Below are 7500 nucleotides of genomic sequence, written 5' to 3' on the forward strand. Positions count from 1 at the left end.
TCTTGCAGTCACTCGGGATCATTAAGCAGGACAATGAGGAATCATTGAAATGTACTAAATTCAGCACAGCCTCCAGCTTTTCATTTTCATACATTAAATGGTTTGGAGTTGTTTTCTCTTTAATTGTCTGTAATAAGATTTCTGATAGCAGATGCTGCTTGCTGAGCGGTGAGTGCCGCAGAAGGCCGTCTGATTTCGGGGCTGTTGAAACATTTCAAAGTGACTAAAAAAAAACACTTGCGTGAATCGCTCACCCAAATATTCTTTTTTTCATTGCGGGTCTTGAGTTCAGTTTCAGTTTGTCAGTTTTTTTTAAGAAAATGTTGCATCAAGGTCACTGGAGAGGACAAACTGTGGACCTTTGGTGGGGGGGGGGGGGGGGTGAAAGGTGTGGTGCTTTCTTCCTGTGAATATTCATTACAGCTTGCTGATTTCTGACAAGTGAAAAGATATTTTGTGCTGCAAGTTTGCGTGTGTGTGCGTGTGTGTGTGTGTGTGTGTGTGTGTGTGTGTGTGTGTGTGTGTGTGTGTGTGTGTGTGTGTGGAGAAGTATTGAGAGTATTCAAGGTGAGAACTGAGATCTGATATCAAGCAGATCGGGTTCAGATTGGGTTTCATATCTGTCACACTGTAATGGGAGTATTGATGAAGTGTCATGACAGCCTCACGCACACACACACACACACACACACACACACACACACACACACATAGTTCCTCACACCTGCGTCCATGTTTGCTCTTTCAACCTCATCTTTCCTCTTCCTCTCTTTTTTCATAGACAACACAGTACCTGTTTCTGTTATACATTGTTATTTCAGCTCTCTCTCTCTCTCTCTCTCTCTCTCTCTCTCTCTCTCTCTCCCTTACACACACACACACACACACACACACAATCATTAGTATGTGGTGCCGTGTAATAGCTGGATCGATAGCTGTGCTGTTCTTACAGGATCATTTGGCCTCTGAAGCAAATGCTCTGACAGCCACTACATCATTAGGACATTACCACTTGCCTGCTCCCTCTCGCTCTCACTCCTACTCTCTCGATCTTTATCTGCCCCTCTCTCAGTCCCTCTTTCACTCCTTCCCTCGCTCTGGTTGTCCTCTCTACTCTTTACATCATTAGGACGGAGCCGCTGCGCTCCCTTTTTCCTCTTCCACCGCTGCCGTCGTACTGACATCGCTTTTACACACAGTTGCACACATTTCTTTTGATTGCTCTTCTTTATTTTGTAACAGTCCCTCGTTCTCACTCGGCCGTCTTTATATTTAATGTGCACATCACTGAAGATACACAAGGACTAACATGAAAGTGTCCGAGATGATGTTTTTCGCGCCGATATGGCCTCACAGGTTCGTCCCTGGTGACCACTAAGATTCAATCCCTCGTCAGGAAGGAGTTCTGTCACTCGGAGCATTTTGATTCGTCAGCAATTACAGTGCCGCAGTGGTACATGGGTTGTGCCTGTGCTGAAAGAGATAATTAAATACACTGCAGAGGGAGTTGGAGAGTGTTTATTGTGTTTATTGGATCAGAGGGACAGGTGTACGTGCTTACAGGAGGCCCTTTTCCTCTGGTGAGATTAATTCGAAGAGCGTCTAACGTTTGTGAATTTATGACCATCCGGAAGTGAAAGTCGGGGCCACAGCCAGGTAACGCTGCTGTCTTTGACCGACGCCCAGACCAACAGGAAATGTCTCCAGCTGACGCGTTTAACAACCAATCAGAAGCATTTGGAACAAACAGGTTTTCTTAAATGAGGAAAAGATGATTTGATTCAAAGCACTAATTACACCAAGAAGTAATGAGATATAACCACCGCTCTACGGATGTCTCACCCCACCCTCCCTCTGTTTCTCTCTTTCTCTCTCTCTCACTCACACACACACACACACACACACATGCACACACACACACACACACAGATTTCCCAAAAGTGTTTAGAAAGCTAGTGATAGTGCGGCTGACCTCAGCATATGGGTGATTTTACCGAGAAACTTCACATACCCATGCACGCACGCACACACACACACACACACACACACACACACACACACACACACACACACACACACAGCCTTGTCTTCTCCTTATTTTCATCTCTCTTAGTCACATTCAAACTCACACTCTCCCACACTGCCTTGTGTGTCCTTGGCAGCTATTTCTAGTGTCATATGGCTTCCACTAAATGTGATTATGACACTAACAAAGGCTGTTTAGCTGACTGTGTGTGTGTGTGTGTATGAAAGTGTGTGTGTGTGTGTGTGTGTGTGAAGGCCTGTTGAGTGGGTAGGCCAGTCTGTCTGTCTCTCAGACAAGCCAATTTAAAAATGTTCCCTCTTTCTTCCTTGATTCTCTTTTGTACAGCTTTAGCAGAGCAGCATCATGAGTGAACACACTTAGACAAAATGTGAATAATGTCAGTGGCAGCCCGTAGTTATGTTTCATCTGCTTGTACCGTGATGACGTTCCCTTCGTATCTACCTTCGTCGCCGTTCAACTCGCAGTTCCGGGGTTCGTGTCTCTACGAGGGCATGGTCAAACACTGAGTCACTCTTGCTGCATGACAGCGTATGAAAGGTGGTCTGTGGCTGCAGGAGAGAGCTGTCATTTTAACACCGCCGTGTTCTGTTCATCTGCATTCATAGGCCCACTGAGGGTTTCCGGATTTGGAGAGATTGAGAAGCGTGGACATTTTCTGAAATTACGGAGCCTTAAATGTCCTTGATTTTGAGTCCTCATAGGGACAGGATTTGACCAGGCTTCTTTCCCAGGAGACGGAACTTCTTTATCTCAAAAATTCAGATTTTCAGGTTGGCTAGTTTCGTAATAATCAGTGGCTTGATTCCCAAAAACCAAATATATAAAAATATATATATCTCACATCTCTACCTAATCACCAAAGAACAAGCAATAATCAGAGAACCTCCTGACCAACATGACTGTGCTGCAGATTGCCACCAGTGCGTTACACTGCACTTAAGTCTGGGGTCTGCTCACCCAGATTTAATCCTGGTGTTATCTGGCTTTCTAGCTTTGCAGATTGCTTTGGTCCTATTTGACCATATTAGAGTTAATTCAGTTTAGTTTTTGGTGCTCAAAACATTCAAATAGCAACACCTCTTTCAGATAATTCACCATTTTCAGTGGAGCTATTTTCTACTGGAGGTATAATCCGTTTGTGAGTGACGGCGCTGGCAGGCGTGAGGAGCCACCGGTGGATCTTCAAAAAGAGGGTTTATTTACCCAAGACTGGAGGAAACAATTTACAAAAAAGGAACAGAAGTTCTGAGGTCAGCTAGACAGACCTCTGTGAGGCCATATCAACTTAACGTAGGGTGAAGGGGGAGGGAGGGGGGGCAGAGGCAAACGCTACCAACTAAACTCTAAATCCAGCAACACAGGACAATCTGTCCGTCACTCTTAATAATTTAACAATGAACCAAATCAAAAAGTATCTGAAAGCTAATATATTCTAATTATATTCTAAAGTAGGAATCCTGGTCCCTCCCCATGGTGTGATGGGCCCGGGTAAAAGCTGAGGAGGGCCTGGCAGGATGTGCCACAGCTGCAGCGGCTCCTCAGCACTGAGTGTTGAGGGGGCCTTGAAAAGCAAAAAAAAAAAAAAAACGTTTTTTAGTAAAAGCCTGATTTTAACTTGTGGCATTTTTTAAAGATTTATTGAATTTTCAACCTTGAATTACGTAAACAAAACTATGAATTCACACAGATGGCAATGAAAATCCTTAATACAACACAGTGAGGAGGCAAACAATGCAGCAGCTTATCATTAAAAGCGTGTCAGACATCACTGAGCATGTCACAGACTTGTAAAAGCTCCTTGGCTGAGGTCGGCTGCTGTGATGTGTCGCACAGCTCGTCCCATCCTCTCTGCTCCGGGTGTTTTCATACAGCACGGTGGCAGTGCAGAGACAGGCGGCCCCTCGTGTCTTGTGGTGGTGGTGATGATGATGTGAATTACAGGGTGATATTAAATAAGATTCATGGTCTTAAACTTCCAAGAGGAGTTCTCTGGGCAGTTGTGGCCTGAACAAATTTTGTATGCCTCTTATTAACCACAAAGTAATTAGTGACTCATAGATACTGATCAATAAACCTTATCATCCCCAGATCTAGTCATTCATTTTTACTAGGGGGCAATAAAAACCTCCGTGCTGTAAGGCCTACTGAAGCGTCCGGAAAGCAATAACCAAATAACTAAGCGAGGAAGTCACTCTCTAACTTGTTAAACATGATAAACTAAAGTCATTGCTCTGATCTGTGAAACAACTAAACGCATCATAGGAAGCTTGAACAGACCCGAGTAAATAAAACAGAAAGTCATCGGCGAGTGGAACCAGTCAACAGACTGTGTAAACACTGAATCAAAGACAACATAGGAACATTTCCTGTTCTCATGACTTATTAACACAAGTTATTAATATAAAATGTTCAGGTAGATTTGTCAGAGCAGCTTGAGAGATACGAGCGTCATCACATTTACAAACCTGCCTGCATACTGAAATAGAATAGAAGTGTGTGAGAGTGTGTGTGTGTGTGTGTGTGTGTGTGTGTGTGTGTGTGTGTGTGTGTGTGTGTGTGTGTGTGTGTGTGTGTGTGTGTGTGTGTGTGTGTGTGTGAGTGTGTGTGTGTGTGTGGTGTGAGAGTGGGGGTGTGGACAGGTTAGTGGTTTGAGCGACAGAAGGTTGCCAAACACACAAGCACACGTTGGTAGGGGCTTGTGCAGCCTCTCTGCTTCCATCTCCATCAGTGTGATGAGCGGATGGAGGCTTTTAACTAATCACATCACCTAGAAGGAGAGAACAAAGGAGAGAGTGAGACGAGAAGAGCAGCGAGAGGGAAAAGCCCAAGCCTGTGTGAAAGGAAGGTGAAACGTTTTCATGAATGAGTCATCTTTCTCTTCCTCTGCCTCTTCTTTCTCTCTGTCTCCCTCTGACGGCCCCCTCTCTCTCTCCATCATCCCCCCCCTCCGTCACCCCCCCCCCCCCCCTCCCAGGTCTTATCTCCTTCATATTGCACACTCAAGGTATTTGTAATCCGCTTATACTTGTTCAGCCTTCTTCTACATTGTAACTTAATATGGGCCGCGCCCTGTATGTGTGTCTGCAATAGATATAAGGTAACAGTATTACTGTATTTACCACCTGCCAGTGTGCAACTCTCTCTCTCTCACACACACACACACACACACACACACACATATATGAATCTAGTTCACAGCATACAGTAGCTGTTCTTGTAAATGATGGTGGAGTAATGGACGTGGAGGGAAAGGGAGGTTAAGGATATACAGTGATGAAATGAAGCTAACACACTGTTTCCAGAATGAGGGAAGGAACCCAAAGAACAACAGGCGGCGTGAAGAAGACACAAAGAGAGGACTGGAAGGAGGAAGACATACAGTCAGACATGAAGATAATAAAGACAGACTGCACTACAATACACTGCACTACACTGCACTACACTACACTACACTGCACTACACTACACTGCACTACACTGCACATACATGCAGGCATGAAGACAGAGCAAAATGTTCACTGTCATTTTCTTTAGATCTGCACAAAGATGCTAGTTTCCAATAACACTACCCTACACTACACAACAGTGTACAACACTACTCTATATTACAGTACACTATCCTACATTACACAACACTAAAGTACACTGCACTATACTACACTACACTACAAAACACAACACTACACTACAGTACATTATAGTACAATACAGTACATTATAGTACACTACAGTACATTATAGTACAGTGCAGTGCACTACAGTACATTATAGTACAATACAGTACATTATAGTACAGTGCAGTGCACTACAGTACATTATAGTACACTACAGTACATTATAGTGCAATACAGTACATTATAGTACAATACAGTACATTATAGTACACTACAGTACATTATAGTGCAATACAGTACATTATAGTACACTACAGTACATTATAGTACATTGCAGTGCACTGCAGTACATTATAGTACAATACAGTACATTATAGTACAGTACAGTGCACTGCAGTACAGTACAGTGCACTACAGTACATTATAGTACAATACAGTGCACTACAGTACGTTATAGTACAGTACAGTACATTATAGTACACTACAGTACATTATAGTACAATACAGTGCATTATAGTACACTACAGTACATTATAGTGCAATACAGTACATTATAGTACACTACAGTACATTATAGTACAATACAGTACATTATAGTACACTACAGTACATTATAGTGCAATACAGTACATTATAGTACAATACAGTACATTATAGTACAGTACAGTGCACTACAGTACATTATAGTACAGTACAGTACATTATAGTACAATACAGTACATTATAGTACACTACAGTACATTATAGTGCAATACAGTACATTATAGTACACTACAGTACATTATAGTGCAATACAGTACATTATAGTACAATACAGTACATTATAGTACACTACAGTACATTATAGTGCAATACAGTACATTATAGTGCAATACAGTACATTATAGTACAGTACAGTGCACTACAGTACATTATAGTACAGTACAGTACATTATAGTACAGTACAGTACATTATAGCACACTACAGTACATTAGAGTACAGTAGAGTACATCTGATCTCCATGGTCCCCACAGAATGATTCCTAGCGTCTCCTCTAGCACCACCATTACGCCAGAATGTCCTCTTGTTTTTCCACAAATATCAGAACCCAATGGACAGACAGGTGCATTCATTCTCCGAAGAGGATGAACCCTTGAGAGCTTTAACGACTTGCTCTGTACTAGTATTGTGAGCACAAACACCTCCAGTCATTGACTGTTAAGAGATAACAGCACTGGTAGCTTCTGTGCTGTCCCCTTGTATATCCCTCAAACCCTCCTGCTTCCTGTCAGATCCTTCTTCCCGAAGAGGAAAAAATGTGTTGGAAGTGGCTTTTTATGAGCTTTACACTTTTTTCACAATCCCCAATCAACTAGAAACTCTGAAAGCTTAAGCTCAGTTTGAGCTGGATGAACAGCGCCCTCATTGTATAGTGTTATATGAAGCACGTCGAATCTGACTCCAGGGGAACACGGTGTGTGTGTGTGTGTGTGTGTGTGTGTGTGTGTGTGTGTGTGTGTGTGTGTGATGGGGGAACTCCTCTGTATAGAAAAGCCAAACCAGCAAATATCATTCCCAGCTGGATTCACTCATGCCATGTTCTCATAGTCATGCTCACACACACACACACACACACACACACACACACAGACATACATGGCTGTTCCTGGAGTATAAAGGTCTCTAATTGAAACCCTCTATTTGTTTATAACCCTACACTCTGTCCTAACACACACACACACACACACACACACACTCTCCCTACAGCTTCTGGTAACAGCTTTACAGGCTGTCTTTGTACGTGAGACTCAGAGAATGACGGAGAGGACGAGGGCAACAGTGTTTTCACTGGTTGTTTT

Source organism: Pempheris klunzingeri, chromosome 3, assembly GCF_042242105.1.
Source record: "Pempheris klunzingeri isolate RE-2024b chromosome 3, fPemKlu1.hap1, whole genome shotgun sequence".
NCBI classification, from domain to species: Eukaryota; Metazoa; Chordata; class Actinopteri; order Acropomatiformes; family Pempheridae; genus Pempheris; species Pempheris klunzingeri.